Source organism: Mercenaria mercenaria, chromosome 12 (genome assembly GCF_021730395.1).
Source record: "Mercenaria mercenaria strain notata chromosome 12, MADL_Memer_1, whole genome shotgun sequence".
NCBI classification, from domain to species: Eukaryota; Metazoa; Mollusca; class Bivalvia; order Venerida; family Veneridae; genus Mercenaria; species Mercenaria mercenaria.
In genome coordinates, this window is record NC_069372.1 from 70,814,951 (window position 1) to 70,836,427 (window position 21,477).

The window sequence follows — 21,477 nt, forward strand, 5'->3', positions numbered from 1 at the left end:
TGCAATTTTTTTTTCTAAAAGAACCTAACATGCCCCATGCACAACTATTGTTGGTACTGATCACTTGTGTGAAGTTTCATTAAATTGTGTCAAGGGGATGAGGAGAGATGGTGCGCACAAGATTGTGTCTATGTATATAGTATAGTAACAAAAAAAAACAAAGTCCCATAACTCTGCAAATTTTTTTTTCTAAAAGAACCTAACATGCCCCATGCACAACTACTGTTAGTACTGATCACTTGTGTGAAGTTTCATTAAATTCTGTCAAGGGGATAAGGAGAGATGGTGCGCACAAGATTGTGTCTACGGACAGACAGACAGACAGACAACCTGAAACCAGTATACCCCTCTTTGTTGTCGGGGGGTACAATTATGGCATGAAGGATTGAGTACTAACACTTCACATACAATGCAGGGGTGTACAGGGGTGTAATATTGCATTGTATGCATTTTATTGACCGAAACAAGTGCCTGTGATAATTATGTAGCGTTTCATGTTGTAAATGTATATATAGAATCTATATGAAAAAAAAATTTTTAAACCAAGTGTTGCAAGTTTTAAAGCAATAGCTTTGACAATTTAGGAGAAAAGCTGACCTAAACATAAAACTCAGCCAGGCAACTCCAATGCCAATGCCAACATCATACTGGATCTGGGCACCAGTCAAGCTATATACTACAGTATACTTATTGCACAGAAAAAAAAAACAATGTATGCTTGACAGTTTCCAAGGGGATTCATGCACAGGGTGTGCACCTCCCACCAGGCTCAGATCCAGGCCCTGGAGGTCAGTGACCCCAAACTGGTTGAAGAGTGACCTTCACTCAGTTTCAACATTTTTACCACAATATTGCACCCAACTTTTTTGTCAAGGGAATAGAATCTAATATTTGATCAAAAATGCACCAAAGGCTACCATTTCACTTTTATTTCAAAAATTTATGGGTGGGGGCGGGGCAGGGGAGTGACTAGGAAACCCCTTGACCCTCCAACACAGAGGGCCCACTCTCGTACCTGCCCCAACTTGACACTATTCTAAACATGTGCCCCCCCCCCCTCAGAGCCCCCGGCCACAGGTACACGAAATCAGGTCTAGGAAAGTGGAATATTTACAGATTATCTGTAAATTTACAGATTTTTCAATCTGTAACACGTACAGATAATCTATAAATTTACAGATTTTTCAATCTGTAAATTTACAGATCAAGTGACACAAAATCGCAGCTTCAAATTAATTGATTTACTTATGGTATGTATAAATAAAGGTCAATTGTAACTTTCAGTCATTTTTGTTGACTTTGATTTTTCTTAAAATGCCAAAATCTCAAAGTCAACAAAAATGGCTGAAACCCACAAATGACCTTAATTTATGCATGCTGTAAATAAACCAATTAATTCCAAGCTGCGGTTTTGAGGATAAATGTAATTTCATCAGTTTTCATACACACAATCTGTAAATTTACAGATTGAAAAATCTGTAAATTCCACTTTCCTAGACCTGGAAATTGCTAAATGTGAAAAATTACCTATTGCGCCAGTCTTCATGCACCAATATTAATGATTGCACAAGAAAATGCTTGAAACATTGCATATAATGATTTTAGCCGAGGCGAGTCAAAAGAGGTTGCAAACTGATCCATTTGAACACTCCAGATCTAGTAATGTGCTTTTTTTAAATTATCTCCCTTGCAACACACGGCGCGTAAAATTGCCATTGCTTGTTTCTTTCGTAGAGCGCTCTAGATCTACCATTATTTGTTGAATAACTGAAAAACAAACAGTTCTAAAGTGTCTGGAGAGCAATATCCAAAATGGCAATCTACTTACCTATCGTTTCGAATCAATTCTTTCATCTTATTATGCTTCCGTCGTAATGGCGCCAATACCTCGAACACGTCGTTGTGGTGCACGTAATACACGAAGAGCGGGGGTGGCAGTATAAATAGCAGATATTATGTCACGTGATCACGCACGGACTTTTATGCATGAACAATTTCATGTGTATTCACAAATTACTAAAATAGCCGGAATGTGCTGGAAAAGTAGGACCTACCGTATCATTAGCATTCATCGGTCTGAATTAAATGAATAATACATGTCCACATATTGGGATAATTATGATATCGGACCTGAGACGTTGAAAAATGATTAAATTTATAAAGCATATTCGGTTCATATATTTTTGATTTGGATGGAAGCGGGTGTTCATAAATCCAGGCCTCCTGTTGGCTGAGAAGTGTTCTCTACGCAAAGGAATTATATTTTCTCAAGATTAAGACCCGCATACGCACCAGGGGCCACGAATTCATACTTATATTGCAAAATTTTCCAGGGGTGAGTCCCCTTCATTATACAAGATACAAGAAACTTTATTTTGAGTCGGTCTTATAAACATATAACATTAGCATTATGCTTTTTTCCGACTATAAAACAGAAGACAATAAAGCAATTAAAAAACAAACAACCTGTAACTAAAAGATATTAAGTAAAAATGAGGGGAATACTACCTGCTATTTTGGCAAACGAGCAGAAGATACCAACCTGAAGCTACCCTCTCACAACGCTATGCGCCTCGCCGGTGGCGCCTTCATTCTAAACTTGTGTCACCAATCAAATATTTCTGGATCCGGCCTGAAATCTAATAAATTTTAATAATTCCAGGCCCGATACCCATGCCTGTCTTTTCCACTAGCACAACAGGTTATATATACACACATGTCTTCGTCCACATTGGCATAAGTGTTCGTACCATAGCATAAGCATCTATATTTTTAATTAATTAGCCTTAATTTAGGAGGAAAACTGGTGTTTTATCAATTGATCACATAACGACAGTATTTTCAAATAACATATATAGGGCCATATTCATAGTCGTCACTCAAACTCACACTTGACTCAAACTTCAGTAAGCACCACTCAAGTGGGCCTAGAGTAGACCTTACGGGAGTGTGAGTGGAGTTCTAATGTCATATTCATAAATCCCACTCAATCTTAACTTTCGGAGGGGCAACTTAAGTAATGGTTTCCTTGTACACAATGGATCTAGCGGATTATAACGTTATATGTGACAAAAATATTAAAGGCAAAATGTGTACATGTATTTGGAAATTCGGAAGTCGTCATCTTATTGCCTGTCTGTATGTTTTTCCGACCGTCCGTCCATTTGTTTTATAATACGTCCGTCCGTTCGTCTACTCATCTGTATTAGTACAATGAAATTTCTGCTTGAAAATACATAAGTTTATTTCTTGATGAAATTGATTATTTATTAAAGCTGAATAACACTCGTGCACTTGTTCGTGTAAATTTCAATTATTACAAAATTTAATATATTATTTATAAATTAACTTATTTTCGATGTCATTTAAAAAAGAGATTTGATAAATATAGGTTTTCATAATGAAAAATTAAATTGGAGGTAATGTTTATATTTTTTCAGTATTAAATTTCCGATATCTTGGCTTGTCAAAAGAAAATATTTGTTACTCAACTCAACTCAAATACTAAAACATGTGTTTCTGGGCATGACTGATGTAACGCGTTAAGCTATGTTTCGTAGATCTATATTTAATTTGCCTATATCTATTTATTAATAGTTTGCATCAATTTACTGTCTTTTATTTCATTTTTTTCCTTTTGTCCTCACCTGGCACATACACGACACTGCTAAATTATACCTTCAAACTTTCGATCCGTAATGTCGTAATTTCGCATTATGCTAGAGGGCGTGGACGGTAGCATGCATTTCCACTACCGTCCATGAACAGGCTCAATCAAACCGAGCCTGCAACATTTTCGTTTTTGTCGTGTTGAGCGACCTGTGAGTTTCCACTTTTTCTATTTTATACGTCGAAAGCAATTTTTGCGTCTCCGCATCGTGTTTTCTTATCGAATTAAGACACTATCGCCCTCAACATATATCTACAGGGAGAAGGGGCGAAACAAAAATGGTCCTACTAGATCATTGTATAACGGAACACCGTAATTATATGACCTTTTTTACTCAGCACAAAAAAAAAAATACAAAGAATATTAAACTTTCTGTTAAAGGACAACTTTTCATGCCTGAGACACACATCAACTTAAGAACTGGGCGCAGTAATTAGTCTGTGGATAAAACAGAAAGATACGAGGTGATAAATTGTAACTATGTCTCTGTAATGACATTTATTGTTCCTTCTCATACCATATAATGTTCATATCAAAATTAGCTAGCAAAAAGAAAGCCATTTTTTCCACATAAATTAAGTTTGGGCTTAGCCCCGTTTTAAATGGTATTTCAGATATTAAACTGGGGCTGTTAATTGAACCAGTGTTCCTGGATTCTGCACCAGCTCGAAACTCTTCTCCACAAGTTATTACAAATTACTTTAAATCTTAAGGCGGAAGACGAATAATTTCAGACACAATGCCTTCTAACAAATCGTCAAGGAGAAAGGAATCCGAGAGCGAACTATTGTAACTGTATATGAATAAAAAAGAAGGTAAACTAGTTCCGCACTCAGCCAGAACTATAGACTAGCCGTAATAGACAGATAAAAAAAGAATTTGTCACAAAATTTCAGATTTTTCTTTTATTTTATGTAATAGTGACAAATGCCAGTCTATTCTAGAAATTTTTCAGAAAAGTGATTGTTATATTATGATATTGGATGTAGGATATGGACTAGCTATATATTATGATATTGGATGTAGGATATGGACTAGCCATATATTATGATATTGGATGTAGGATATGGACTATCTATATATTATGATATTGGATGTAGGATATGGACTAGCTATAATCACAATTTAAAGAATAAAAAGAATGGTATATCTTAGTCTAGGAGCTAGTATACCGAAACTATTATAATTGAATGTAAACAAAGAAAGATCAAAATATGACAGTTTCGCACTCAGTCCTCTGTTTATCTTGTTTACATCCTAAAACCAGTTCCACATACAGTGCAATATATTTTTCTAACCAAAGAAAGATCAAAATATGACAGTTTCGCACTCAGTCCTCTGTTTATCTTGTTTACATCCTAAAACCAGTTCCACATACTGTGCAATATATTTTATCGAAATTGGCAGTTATTATGTCTGGCATTTCAAAATTTAATGTTGTGTGATGGAACATGTGTTTTCTAAACAAAAAGTAGGATACAGACCTATTTCATTGAGAAACTGTTAGCGTCACAGTTTATAGCATTATCTGAAAATTTCATCAATTTCACAAAGCACAATTTATGATTATTTTGTTACTGTATATGATGTTGTTGTCAGAATCCCTTAAAGGGCACTGACTTCAATTTCAATAAAATTTGAAAAAAAAAGTTGATATTGAACAATTTCCTTTTCGGTTTAAGTTTGATGGTATCTAGTCATATTTCAATTTCAGTGTTGTAGCATCAGTTATTTTTCACAAGTACGAAAACTGTATAGATATTTTGGCTTGTACGCGCGTTACAGATCAATGTTTTTGGAAAAGTTACTTCTTTTCATGTTGGGACAACTAGTACAAACGGGTGAGTCCTCCAGGTGAGTATAAATTGTTTAAGGGTTTGGAGTATATTGCAGTGCACAATACAGAAAATACACTAATTCTAGAATTTCAACTTCAACTTTTATGTGTTTCTTGCCAACATCCACAACGTAGACATCTATAGCAAGGTGACTGTACATCCGGAAACTATTTACAGTTCGCAGCATTGGTGTTACAACTAGTTGTCCATATATCATGATGTTCATCCATACACCTTTAAAATAGTCCAACTGACTAACATTTATATACACTGTACATCCAATGTCCACTTTTCAGAAATGTACAGATGGTACAAGCTTCACTGCTGATTTGAAGGCGCCCAAGCTTGCAGAAGTTACACGGGCTTCTGATTGAGAGTTCCAGGCAATCACAGTTCTTGGGAAGAAAGAATATCTGTACACATTTATTCTAGTTGGATATACAGTTGTTCGTTATCTTCCTTTTTCTTTAGCATAAAAGGTGTCATTCACGCCGCACGGGACATCGATTTAAAGTCACGTCCGAAAAATTATTACTTTACTTAGTACCTAGATCTAATCATAAAACTCCGAATTCGACTACCCTATTGGGCCTCAGTCAGACGGCAGCATGTCAATACATGCGATCAGCTGTTTAGACGGAATAGGCGGAATTCCATCTGGGCGTACCATGTAAGGCTGTAAGCAATGGTATTCGCAATAGGGGTAAATCGTGGGGAAGAGTGCTGTCATGACTTTTTGTTTAAAGGCCCCAGATAGCAGACATGCGTTGGCCCAACGTTGGGCCAACGGCAGACTCTTCGTTGGCCCAACGAAGATTTCCGATATCGGCCCAACGCCATTTTGCTAATTGGCGCAACGTTGGCCCAACGGTTGGTACACCGTTGGCCCAACGACTGGTATCCTACACTCATCGTTGGCCCTCCATTGGGCCAACAACTGATATCCTACACTCATCGTTGGCCCTCCATTGGGCCAACAACTGATATCCTACACTCATCGTTGGCCCTCCATTGGGCCAACAGCATTTTTTCGTCTATCACGGTTGGTCCAACGTTGGGCCAACTCTGTTTCTTTGTTGGCCAAAGATGGATGCCAACGCTATCCCAACGATTACGAAATTGAAAAAAAGACTAAAACTAGCATTGTTTAATACATGTTTTATTTTCAAATAGTTGTGATTTTGTTAAAATTTAACAAAAAGAAATCTAACATTTATTTAAAGTTTGTTTGCAATTTTCCTGAAGAAATATAACAGAATATTTCAACACTACAACATGTAAAATATTGTTTCCAGTATTTTATAAATCTAAATATTTTTCTTATTGCAGTCACTAATTAAATCCTACTAAAGTGAATTACTGTCTGTATATTAACTCATTATATATCCAAGTTCTGTTTGTTTTTTTCTTTTCTCACTGAAGTTGCAGCTTTTTATATTTTTATTTTTTCCTGTGCACCACAGTGCTAGGCACTCCATTATTACTCCCTTGAACAGCACCCTGTAAAAAACAAAAATCATAATGTTGATTAAACCATCTACGTCAAATTGATAACAATAACTAATGTATGAAATTAATTTTTGTCTGTATTTAACCGAGAAAAATATGTTAGAATTAACAAGAAAATGAGTTATTATATTTACAGAATTTAATACTTAACACAAGTACCATCCGCCAGCTTTAGATATTAGTATTTAGCGTATGTTCAAGTCATATGGATATAACATGCAAACAGGACATAAAAAGAAACTCTGTATAAGATTCCATAACTTTAACAAAAAATATTTTTTAAAAAACTTCTACTTACAGTTTATAGCTGGAAGACCGGGTTTTTGTTAAACCTAGACCTATCACATGTATAATAGTTTCCTTTACTTCACATGTCTAAAAAGCTAGAAATCTGACCTAGAGAGTAAAATTAACCACATTTTCTGGGATTTCTTACATAACTTGGGTTAACGAGAGTTCATGCTTTGGAATATTCAACAGATTTATTGTAAACATTTTATCATTGTATAAAATTAGATGTTTGTTATATAATTATTTAGTAAGGGTTTTTTCAATACTTTTTTTCACAATTTTCTCAAGGTAGTAGATTTGAAATAGTTCAAAATATCATTACGGCTGCAGATAAGTTTTTAGTTTAATTAGCCCAAATTTAACTGATTACGAATTGGTGCAGAAAAGTGTTTAATAATTAATTAAATATTGCATGTTACAGCTACACAACCTGTGTATACCTGTGGGGGCTTGTGATAAAACAGTGACCTGTGAAATATACAATTATTATATTATTACTTCTAATGGACCAACGTTGGCCCAACGTTGGGCCAACGATGTTTTCTCTGTATAAGTCTTTCCCTGAAAATCAATATCGGGCCAATGCAGAGATATCTGTGACTGAAATTTAAAGTTGGTTCAACGTCGGCCCAACAGCTGTATTTACAATACTTATTAATCATTGTTGGGCCAACAGTGGCCCAACAACGATTATCCTTTGACGGTTTTCCGTCGTTGGCCCAATGACTTCATGTTTACAGGGGCGTACGCTAGAATTCCCTGTATATGAGATTGACGAAAGCTTTCCCAATAATAGAATTTCTTCAAACTTTTGATATTGAAGGACAATCATCTAAGAAACAAAAATATGCAATAAAAATGATAGGTTACCGGTTTTGAAAAAAGAGTTATCTGCCCTTGAAAACGTCATTTATTTGGTGGCCTATGATTTTTATTGTATATTTTTGTTTCTTAGATGATTGTCCTTTAATATCCAAAGTTTGAAGATATTCAAAATTGAAGTTGAAGTATTCTGTTATTGGTTCTAGCATACGTCCTTAAATAAGGCTGTTATTATTGTTGTAATTATTATTATTGTCGTTATCATTACTGTCATTATTATTATTATTATTATTATTATTATTATGTATAGCTAGAACGCCATTGAATATGACATTGTATAGAAATAGGCGTTTAATCAAATTATTCAAAGCTATAACCACTTAGCCTACTTGGGGTCTATAGTTTTCAGATAGTCAAAATAATTCGACGTTCAGATTGTTTTATATTTGTGACTGCAATCTAAACGTCAAAACTTTGAAGTACCAAAATAATGGAGGATGAATCACAGTACACAATCATGTAAAGTTATTGATTTTATCGCTTGTGCATATTGACGTGTATACACGGTAAACGTTAATCGTGTACAGTACATATATAGGTTTAAATCACCAGAAAATTCGTAATCTTGGATATTATTTGATAATTTTTACATAAATCAATGAGGAATTGAATCCCCTTTTGATACATGTAAGTTTTATTTGAATTTATGACCAATTCGTAAAATAATCGGCATTTAAACCTATAGCATGTAAAGCGTCGGCAGCAACGAAAATTTCATCGGAAATTGCTTCAACTATTTTGGTCTTTCGAGTGTTTAACGCGAGTGGGGATATTGCCCATATGAAAAAATCATCTCAATATTTCCTAGGATTGCGTCAAATTTAGTTGGACTAGTTTAAATTACTGTACTGTACAGACGGATAATCAAGTCTCTATCTTCCGTTTGTAAAGTCATTGCTATAGAGGCTTCTTTTTTCGTGTCAATTACTTTTACTTTAGTCTATAAATCAGAGTTAAATATGCTATATGATTATTATATTAGTATATATTCATGGTAAGGCGGGCCGTACGTCACACAGTCCATTTCGTGAAATGTATTCCATTTCGTACTTCATCACTGCAAGATTTGATGACGTAGTAAGCAACACATGTGCCGGTCTCCGCCATTGCGTGGTTCTTTCACCATATTTTCCAGATTTTTTTTCTAAAAAAGGTGCTTATTTATGAAGTAATATCTTAAAATATTGAAGAAACTTAGTAGTAGTATAAATTTAGAGCATGTTTTGTCAGGTTAAGTTAGAAATAGCTGCACACTTCAGGAAGATGGAACAAAGATTTTGTTGGAAATAAATCTGCGCTTTTTTATCTGTTGTTGAAGGTATTTTCAGATGTTTTCACAAGACACAAGAGTAGATCTGACATTCCATATTCAGGAAGATGTCAGCCGTTTAGTTATTAAGCTTTAGACTGTACGCTGATTTGCAAACATTTTAGGCCGAGGCTAGTCAAAATAATTTGACGCTTATTTATTTAATATCCCCACGACTTACGTTTTCGACGGACATACGTTTTCGACGATGTCGGTATTTCCGGTTTATTTGCATATCCCGCGCATGTCAAGTGGTGATCACGTGGTATTTTGGTAGAATAAACAAAGTTCTACACGTGTCCACATTTTATAACTTAAATCAAATAAAAATGGAAAGTAAAATGATAAATTAATATCAACATATCGTTTTATACATCTTTTATTTAATCCCAAAACTGGTACTTCAGTGACACTCTCATTTAATCACTTACAAGCATGACAATAGTTTAGATGTTCGTCTGCAGACACGGCCATCTTTGTTGTTATTGGTCGTGTCATGCTTTTAAAAAAACCTGTACCATACAGTAAAAATATCACGATCTGATTTAGATGACTCCCTTGCAGAATAAACTAAGAACGTTACAGCCATTCTTTAAGTTGTACTTACATTGCAAATGCTAATTGTTAACAACTCGGGAGAAATTGATAAAAAAAATCCATCTACATTGTTAAATGGGTGTTACTTAATAAATGTTACGGTTGGGTGCAAAGATCTACATGAGTAACACGGAGCACAGCCTATTTATGCAAGGTGCCCAAAGTTTAACAATCAATACTATTTAATAAATGCAAATTTGAATAGGACTTGCCAATAACTCACTGAAAATATATTAAATATGGTTAAAACGTTGATAAAATGCATAAAAATAATCGTGATAGGTGATGATTTGTACTAAATTCAATGTACGGTATAGATTTTTAGCGTGATTGGGGGGAACCGTCAAATACATAAATTGTAAAGTACGCGCAGGTGCTTTCAACCAACTTCCTTTTTATCCGAACTGAACTTGCAAAAATCAGTAGTGTTTCCTGCAGACTCTTAAAGCGGCATGGTGCTTCCCTTGAAAAGGGGCACTTTTAATGCGCAGTTTGGCATTGAAAGGGCATTTGTCCAAGAATGCTTGTCGGTGTCATTTTACATACTATTTTCTCATTGAATTTGAGAATCTTTCATATCTCAGATATGGGATAGATATTTTGTATTATTCTTTATAATGCCTACCATGGCATGTTGTGAAAGTGCTTTCCTTTCTTTTGTTTAAAGATGACACTGATGATTCATACTTTCAAACATTCTTATTCTGTTACTCTCATGAAGTGTTAGCTTGCATTTTCAGAGACAGATTTCAGGTGATAATTAATAAGCAACAAGTTTTATTGAACAACTATCAGTGCGCAACTTTATTTTGTCAATCATATCATTTCACCACTGATTTACCTTAAGAGAATAGGCAGTTCGTCAAATCTACATGTAATCAATGACTGTGTACCTATATTGCTGATTAAACCCATTGTTCTTCCTTGCCAGTAAGATTTAGACGACAGGTCAAGTCGGAAAGTTATATTTTGCTAGTGTTTTGGGCATGCGAAAACGAAAGTAGAATGCGACGTAAAAAGTATATGCTGTGAAATTTGCTAGATTAGATCGTCTGCCACTATTTTTATCACTCCCCTGTTGCTCGGATGTTTTTGCGATACATACAGTGACTGACTATCATCACAGGGCTAGACACTAACTTTTTTCCAGTGGTGGTCCGAAGGACCAGCAGCTTTTGCAAACTGATGGTCCGACAGAAATTCAGATGGTCCTACCTAGATGGATGTTTTTTTTTAAGTTAACGCAACCAGTAACATATGAGACCCCCTCTTCTTTCATGGAGTACTTTTTACAAACACTGCAAAACATGTGATTTTTATATTATTATTTTGATAAACATCTGCCATTTAATTATTAAAAATAGTTTTGAAAATCAAATTTAAAATAAAGATGTCAATAAAGATAATTTTTTCAGCAATTCATATTTTAAGTGGGTGGGGTTTCGTGCCTCTTCTCGAAAAATGCTTAAAAATAAGAGCGTTTTTTGCAACAGTTGTCATTTTTTCTTAAATACAGACTTTTTATTGACTTTTCATTAAGATTGCACTAGAAAATCTCGTTAAAAATGTCCGAAAATCACGGCCGTGAAAACGGGAGACAAATATAGAACACGAAAGTAACATTAAATTATTGATAAAATACGTGTTATAATTTTTTTTTTTTTTCATTATACCTATTGAATACTTATAATTTCTGCTTATTAAAAGCATTTTTATTTATTTTTGCCCAAACAAAGCCTCGGTAATGATAATAAATTAAATAAAATGCTATAGATCGTAACGGCCGATGGGCTTATATAAACGTGTCAAGCACATAAAATAAATGAATTTCGTTATCCAATTTGTTGTTCAGTAATAATTGGCAAGACAACAATACAGCAGAAGCTGTATACCGCTAATTAACAAGTTGTACAAACACGATAACAGGCTGCTTTTCGTATTGTTTATCAATTAACTTTTAACTTTTTGATCAATAAACACTTTTGATAATGACGGGCACTAAATACAAACCGTGAGATGACAACGTGTCAGCCGGCGCATGGCGTAATTGACATATGTCAGTAGCTAATTAATGTACGACGCTCCGCCTTCTGCCATACTACCGCTTATGGCGGCAAACAATATTTAAATTCACTGGGATTTTGATTGGCACAGAGGCAGAACTTTCGAACTCGAGACGAATCAAAGAAAATTTCCGCGGGCCACGCCGACGCATGGGGCATTTTCTGTGCGAGTCAGATACGAGTTTTTCTCTATTTTCGCGGGTCAAAATCCGGAACCTCGGGTCTACCGAACGCTGGATACTGTACTGATACCTCAATAGTTTGTAAAGGAATACTTGAAGCAGATAGATAAGTTACCGTGTTCCATTCCCGGGTTTTAGTACCAGCGTTACATCCGGGGATTCCAAATTTCAAGAAAATATACACGGGGAAAACCAAATTCTATTTTTAAATTGCAGTACCGTGAACAATTCAATGTTTATTAATTTATTTAAAAATGACTTGCTTGTAATTTTCGGTGGTCCGTCGGACCACACAGGTTCGAGAAGTTAGTGGTCCTCCCTGAAAAACACTGGTCTCGGACCAGCGGACCAGCGTTAGTGTCGAGCCCTGCATCAGTATGAATCTTTCTTTTTTTTCCGTCTAAACACACATTATTCAGTAATATAAACAAAAATGTGAATACCAATGGTTCATTGCGAGTAATAACTCAAAATTTCGGCTTGCTTGACGCATGCGGCTGTGCACTTTCATCTTAAATTTCGGCCTTATAAAATCATTTTGACAAATTATTTACGAAAACAAAACTAGGCAGTGCTCCAGCTAGCTATGTACAGCAGGGCGCATCGCCCGTTCCGAAATTCGTTCCGCCCTGTTGCCCCGCCAGGCACTCTGCCCGTTTTTACAACCATTCATTTCTTTTTTAAGCCAAACTTCCCTTTTTTGCCTCAGTGATTATAATACACTGCTTTATTGCCCCCTTTTTATCGAGTGATACACGCCGGGGGGGGGGGGGCATTGACATAATTAACAAACAATTACTTGCTGTAATCGTGCCCGAGGCAGACCATGATATTTTAGACTGCTCCACTAGCAATTAGTCTACCATTAAAATCACTGAACCTTAATGTTAAAACAGTTTGCAAACCAGTCTGAAATCATTGTCATTTCGCGCCACCTGTCAAAGTGTGCTTTGGTTTTCGGTAATATAGTCGTAAATACCCCTTTATACATATCTGAAACTTAAGTCCAGACAACAGACATTTAAATCTAATTAATAAGAATTGATCACAATCAAATTTAAATAGGAAAATATTTTGATTTTATCTTTTTTTGAAATCGAAAGTAGGTTGTCGTCTGTTTTGTGAAATTGCCGAATTTTCATGAATATTTCTTTGAAATTAGTTTACTAAGATGTAATGACAGGGTACACTTTAATGTCAGATACTGTAAAATGCTGTTAAACAGTCTCTGCATCTTAATAATTTTTCAAAAATATTGTTTAAACTGGACATTCGACGACTTTTAGAAAAAAGTGTAACCATATCCGGATATAAAATTTTGGATACCGGGAATATGTCTATTACAAGTGCTAAACTTGCTTTAAGACTGTTGTAAGTTAAAAACTTTGCCTGATTTCATTTATTTAAGTGGAAGTTTAAACTTTATTTTCTGTATATAATATGTTGCAGTATAAATTTATAAATATCAAGTAGCCTACATGGAGAAGATGTGTACTGAAATTGTAACAAAATAGGCCTAAACACATAGATATTGTTATTCAGTATGCAATTACAAAGAAATGTTACAAGTTGAAAATCAATGCCAAGTAAAATACAAACAGCAGAATTTTTAGTTAATAAATAGGTACATTAGAGATGACAGACATAGCCTATTAAAAGACCATACCTAAAGTGTGCCAAAAAACATGTCTAAATTATGCCAAATTCCATGCCTAAAGTATGTTAAAATGAACTGTATGCATGGACCAGTTATATTTTTCCCGGGGGAGCACAGTCCCAGACCGACCACCACCCCAGAAGTGCCCTTTTCAGTGCCAGCACCCTGCCCTTTTTTAATCCTAGCTGGAGCACTGCTAGGGCCTTGCATTTTTAGTTTATTCATTTAAATCTCGATCAGTTTTTATAACTTAATCGCTAAGTTATCGGTTATTTTCATACCGATGTACGTTTTCAAATTTTCAAGATGGCGACGGCTTCTGCATCGGCGCGTCACGAATGTGCTTCATAATATTACAAATCAAGACATCGGTCGATTTTAATGAATTTGGTATCATTCTAAAGCTTAAACGTTTATCTTATTAGTCCCCTACTGGTTGAAAACCAGTTTTGGGGACTATAGGAATGCTCTTTTCCGTCATTCCGTCTGTCCGCAATTTCGTGTCCGGTCCATTACTCTGTCATCCATGAAGGGATTTTAATATTACTTGGCACAAATGTTCCCCATGATGAGACGGCGTGTCATGCGCAAAACCCGGACCCCTAGCTCAAAGGTCAAGGTCACAATAGGAGGTCAAAGGTCAACAGGGCTTTTTTCCTGTCCGGTCCACAACTCTCCCATCCTTGAAGGGATTTTAGTATTACTTGGCATAAATGTTCTCTATGATGAGATGATGTGTCATGCGCAAATCCCGGACCCCTAGCTCAAAGGTCAAGGTCACAATTGGAGGTCAAAGGTCAACAGGGCTTTTTTCCTGTCCGGTCCATAACTCTCCCATCCATGAAGAGATTTTAATATTACTTGGCACAAATGTTCCCCATGAAGAGACGACGTGTCATGCGCAAAACCTGGACCCCTAGCTTAAAGGTCAAGGTCACAATTGGAGGTCAAAGGTCAACAAGGCTTTTTTCCTGTCCGGTCCATAACTCTCCCATCTATGAAGGGATTTTAATATTACTTGGCACAAATGTACCTCATAATAAGACGATGTGTCATGCACAACTTTCAGACCCCTAGCTCAAAGGTCAAGGTCACACTTAGCAGTCAAATGTTAACATAGCATGAACAGGGTCCGGTCCATAACTCTGACATTCATTAAGGGATTTTAATATCACTTAGCACAAGTGTTCCCCATGATGAGACGACGTGTCATGCGCAAATCCCGGACCCCTAGCTCAAAGGTCAAGGTCACAATTGGGGGTCAAAGGTCAACAGAGTTTTTTTCCTGTCCCGTCCATAACTCTGCCATCCATGAAGGGATTTTAATATTACTTGGCACAAATGTTTCCCATGATGAGACGACGTGTCATGCACAAACCCAGTACGTAGCTTAAAGGTCAAGGTCACACTGAGATCAAAGGTCAAGAGGATATTTTTCCTGTCTGGTCTATAACTTTGTCATGCAAAGCAGGATTTAGATATCAGTTGGCACAAATATTCCCCTGGATGAGACAACATGTCATGCGCAAGAACCAGGTCCCTAGCTCTAAAGTCAAGGTCATATTTAGAGGTCAAAGGTCAAATTCAAGAATGACTTTGTACGGAACATTTCTTCTTCATGCATGGAGGGATTTTGATGTAATTTGGAACAAATGTTCACCACCATGAGGCACCCTTGTTTTTAGAATTACGTCCCTTTGTTGATACTATAAATAGATTTTATTGTAACTTTTTTATTACTGGCGGTAGAGAAAAATCGAGACCACTTTTCTGTGGTACAGCATGCATGTTACATCCAATTTTTAGGTGAATTTTGACCTATCCGTACCTGGTAAAGAGTTTCTTGTGGACTTATATTATTATTATTATTTTTTTTTTTTTTTTTTTTTTTTTTTAAAGATTAATTTCCCTTTGTTGTTACTATAAATAACTTACATGATAACATTTTTATAATCAGCCCAAAAAATTAAATATGAAAACAACTGTGGGTTTTTATATATGCTCATTTTAATCCAAGTGTGTTGTTATAATGTTATAACATATTGTATATGTAGTACAATATTGTTTATACATCATTGACAGATATCAGTTCATTATGTTATACTGCAGTAGAAAAAATTAGGTGCCTTCCAGTAGGGGACTTTGTATTGCATGGCAATACTTCATTCACTTGTTATTTTTATAAATGATATCCGTAAAGGAATAAAATAAATCTTGTAGATAAAATCGATATAAAATATTTTGAGTCTGGTCAATTTTCATGGGTTGGTCGGCGATCGGCAAACCTTCTCTACCAAGTTTGTTCAAATTATCGCCCTAGGGTCAAAAATGGCCCCGCCCCAGGAGTCACATGGTTCATATAGACTTATATAGGGAAAAGCTTTTAAAATGTTCTTGTCAATAACTACAACATTCAAATTTGGACCACATGTATATTTTTGAGTGGCAAGATGAACCTTGACATGACTTGACCTTGATTTTGACCTAGTGACCTACTTTCACATTTCTCAAGCTACAGCCTTCAAATTTGGACCACATGCATAATTTTGTGCACTGGAAAAAACTTTGACCTTGATTTTGACCTAGTGACCTACTTTCACATTTTTGAAGGTACAGGCTTCAAATTTGGACCATATGCATAGTTCCTTGTTTCAAAATGAAATTTGACATTGATTTTGACCTAGTGACCTACTTTAACATTTCTCAAGCTACAGCCTTCAAATTTGGACCACATGCATAGTTTTGTGTACCGAAAAAAACCTTGACCTTCACATTGACCTAGTGACCTACTTTCACATTTTTAAGGTACAGGCTTCAAATTTGGACCACATGCATAGTTTTGTATTCCGAAATAAAATTTGACATTGATTTTGACCTAGTGACCTACTTTTACATTTCTCAAGCTACAGCCTTCAAATTTGGACCACTTGCATAGTTTTGTGTACCGAAATGAACTTTGACCTTTACATTGACCTAGTGACCTACTTTCACATTTTTAAGGTACAGGCTTCAAATTTGGACCATATGCATAGTTTTGTATTCCGAAATAAAATTTGACCTTGATTTTGACCTAGTGACCTACTTTTACATTTCTCAAGCTATAGCCTTCAAATTTGGACCACATGCATAGTTTTGTATACCGAAATGAACTTTGACCTTTACATTGACCTAGTGACCTACTTTCACATTTTTAAGGTACAGACTTCAAATTTGGACCACATGCATAGTTTTGTATTCCAAAATAGAATTTGACCTTGATTTTGACCTAGTGACCTACTTTTACATTTCTCAAGCTACAGCCTTCAAATTTGGACCACTTGCATAGTTTTGTGTACCGAAATGAACTTTGACCTTAAGATTGACCTAGTGACCTACTTTCACATTTCTGTAGCCATAGGCTTCAAATTTAGACCACATGCATAGGATTGTGTACCGAAACAAACTTTGACCTTGACATTGACCTAGTGACCTACTTTCACATTTCTCAAGCTACAGCTTTCAAATTTGGACCACATGCACAGTGTTGTGTACAGAAATGAAATTTGACCTTGAGGTAGTCAGTAAGTCTTGAAATTTGGAACACTCAAAAATGGCACATTGGTGGGCGCCAAGATCACTCTGTGATCTCTTGTTTTTAAAGGCCTAATCAGCGCATCGAAAATGTGCGATAATCAATCTACATTTTAAATGATTACAACCTTTTAAAATAATTATCGTTTTATTGACCGTTTCAATCATATCTTCCTTAAAAAGGCTACATGTTGCTTCACCGTCGACGTGCTAAAAACAAACAAATTTTCATCTACTGTTCCCAATTAAACTATCATAAAACAGTAATTGATTGCATAATCCTGTCAGTTCTTTATCAGGGTCATTCACGGTTGATGCACCCACGTGTCGACCTATTGATCACAGCCGCTAATTGACGGTACGATACACGGAACATGGCCCGCGGACATTGGCTTTCCAGACTGGTTTTGAAAGGGCACTTGTCAAGATAAATATACAAGCTTCATAGAATAAAAGGGCACGTGGCGCAAACGGGCAGTTTGAAGGGCAGCTTGGCGGCACTTCCAACGGGGCATGGCGCTGCGCCATGTTAAAAAGGCCTGCAGGAAACACTAATCAGATTTTCGGATAATAACCACACACAAAGTGAAGGTCTTGTATTGTTTTGTCGCTTGACAAGTAGGCAATTTAATTATTCTCCTTTCCTATTTTTGGCAATCGTATGATTCCTTGCGTCGTCGAAAACCGATGTCACGGGGATACTCCTTTCTCATGGTACCAGGGCTTCCATGATACCGGTGTAAACATTTTCCCCGCAAAACTTTGTGTTAGCCCCGCCTACTGGATGTTGACATAATTAGAAGAGTAAACGGGAAGCCGCTCTTCCGTATCACACAATTTTTTTGCGAAAATATCGGGATTAGATGTTGAACCAAAATTTGTAGTCCTGTTTGGCGCCATATAACCTATACTGTGTTGGTGCGCCGTAAAACCCAAATAAATAAATACTGGTGATTTATTTACCTTTTTATACAAAACCATTAAAAACATGATTTTCTGCCTTTCGTCCCCACCCCATGTATCAAAAAAACTATATATTTTCTGTAAACAGTGTTTATCATCTGGAATTTGTAGCGAAAATATCATCTTGACAGATTGCTGATGACGTCACCAAACCGGAAGCCATGTTGTTCTATATTTAGGACATTTCTTAGAAATGAAAGTGTGGCAAGCCGTTAAGGCAAAATTAATGGAATTACAGCAATATGCAAAATGTAATGATACCCAATTAAGCTCCAGTACAACCTGTGCATTTGATATATGGGTCTGTCATTTAAAAAAGATTTTAATGTATATTCTCACAAGATAAATTTTCTACTCTTTAATATGGTAGCTGGACTTAGGGTTGGATATCGTTAAGGACGAAGCGGTCCGATACCGATACCAACGAAACGATCGGGTATTTTTAGCGATACCGATACCAGGCTCATTAGCAATTATTTGGTAAGTATTTTATACCACTATTTATGTGTGTTTATATGGGAAAACTTGCTGTAATATAGCTAGTAATATACAAATATTAAGTCTGTTATTTGAATTGTGTATTAAAACTATGAAAGAGGGAACAAAAAACACATTTTACAAACAGATTTTTACCAAAAAAAACTAAAGAAGATCAGTTGTTCATTAGTCATTATGTGGTCATTTATACCATATAAATATAGGACTAGACTCAAAACTATTCGATCTACTCCTTACCACCGAAACAAAATGGCGGCCAAAACTGAAAAATGTGAGTTTTTCTTACTTTTTATCTTTTTCAAAGTTTTCTAGACCATGACACATGGCTATCAACCTGCTTCACTGTTTTTTCTATCTATCGGTACCTTTAACTTTGGAAACAGTGCTGTAATTTGTCTGGAATGCTGGTCATGGGATTTGAATCGATAGAAAATCCTCCTGAAAACACGGGATAAGGAATAGTGCGATTAGCAAAAATGGTCTTTTTTCCCTAATTATTCAAATAGTTGTGAGCTATTTTTTCTGATAAGATGTAAAATTTCATATATTTCCATCATGGCTAGTCTGGAGCCGATTAAAAGTAGTAATTTTAAATTACACAGTTTTTTGTCTGATGGTAAGGAACAGTGTACGAAAATAAGAGGATAAGGTGCAGTTCACTTCTTCAAGCGACTTTTTTCTTCGCTCTTTTCAGAGTCAATCAAGTAAAATTCTCTTACAATAATATTTTGGTGCTCATTTATAACTATCTCTTGCTCAATGTAGGAAGATTTAAAAGGTATCCGCCTGTCTATCAGACACGTGATGTACTGAAAGCCTAAAGTTTAGCAAGTACTTAATATAGTATCCCTCGCCAACATTTAAGTATCTATAAATTTCAATTTGATATACCGCCCAAAGTCGTTAATAACAAGCAATTGCCTTATAAAAATGTTGAAATATTTTTGTCTTAAAAAGTTAAACCTACTTAAAATACAATGTGTTCTACTGAAGATAGTGAAAAATCAGCAACACCACTTAACTTGTTTAGGCGTTATGCATTGTTGAAATATACCGCTCTTCTTTGTAATTTTGCTTTAAGATACATACGTTATGCGACATTTAGGCGCACTAATTCACGTTTTCATGGATACATACAGACAAGAAATTATTCGTGGTTGAAGCTTTAACTATGTATACGACTTTTCATAATTATGGTTAACTCTTACATTATAAGTTAACGTTGGCTTAGAGTTATTAAGGGAAATATACCTCGGAAGTTTCACTAGTAGATTATTGAACGAACATTTAACAGTTACAATACATATTTAAAAACATTGACAAAAGGCAAATCGCAAACATAATTAGCTCATAAAATCATATATATACTCTTATGATGCCATTAACGTATACATTTGGAAGAGCAATTTGAATATTTTTTGTGCCCTGCTTGTATCTGAAGCTGCACTACCAAAGTGCACTGAATTACATGGGTATGAGAAAAAATACATTCAAGTAAGGCTTAATATGTGGCAAATATGATTGTTATTTACCAACATTATGCATCTTATACCACGAATTTAAGTTCATTTAATTATCAAGCTATTCTTGTAAACATTTATGTCAATCAATTATAACATGTATTAAACTTGTCAAAACATAAAACATGCAACTTTACAATAATACTTTTAAACAACAAATATTGTGGTTATTCCTTTGTAGTAAAACCGTTGACATATAATCAGCATAATCTTATGCACAATATGACTTTACAATCTTGGTAACCATCTGATCAGAAATATGCTTATGGTAACGTATGTATCCCAAATTAAGAATAACGAATCAATTCATTTTCGAGCACCAAAATTCGTGTTCAAGATTGCCATCAAACTGAAACCGACCATTGTAAATCAAAAGCACAAATACTTAATTATTCAAATTAATTATTTCTTACGATTGTCAAATTAATTATTCGTAGGCGGCGCTGATAATCTCGTTCTATTGTATATTTGTAAGGTGTCAGCCCTTATAACAAGTGCTTTTGCCATTGAATCCATGAATCACACAACATTTAACTGTATATAAGAACTTATATTTAAATATTAAAAATTAAATGTAATCAAAAGTCACCATGTCAGGACTTTTCCAAAGAATGAAGAAAAGATCATTTTATTTGAGTACAACCACATTCATGAACCAAGCATCAACACAAACCGACAATTCTACATATAAAATCATTCAGAATTAACAGTTCTATTAAGTCTGCCTTTACTGTAAAGACTTTTTCAAATATATTTACAATCTTGTAAAAAATATTTCAAGCCATATCACGATTGAAACAAAATTTCATGCCCTTTTACTGTAGGAATTTTACCTTAACAGTAACCCCAAGTCAACAATGAGTTATTATTACCGATACACGCACATACGCCAATAACCTATGTAACCTATGTATTGATACATACGTTT

The 21,477-nt window shown here is 35.3% G+C and overlaps 1 protein-coding gene across 6 annotated transcripts in view; it reads left to right on the top strand.

The window, feature by feature from the left end:
- Positions 1-9,198: 9,198 nt before the first annotated feature.
- The window catches only part of LOC123533469 (eukaryotic translation initiation factor 3 subunit C-like), a 78,457-nt gene continuing 66,178 nt past the window's right edge, over positions 9,199-21,477 (top strand). For 5 of the 6 annotated variants that reach the window (XR_008366551.1, XM_053520304.1, XM_053520306.1 and 2 more), the window contains exon 1: positions 9,199-9,343. The gene's annotated coding sequence lies outside the window, so the exon portion shown is untranslated. Of the gene's footprint in view, positions 9,344-9,389; positions 9,509-21,477 lie in introns of those variants that run through there. The other variant, XM_053520305.1, reaches the window with a different exon arrangement.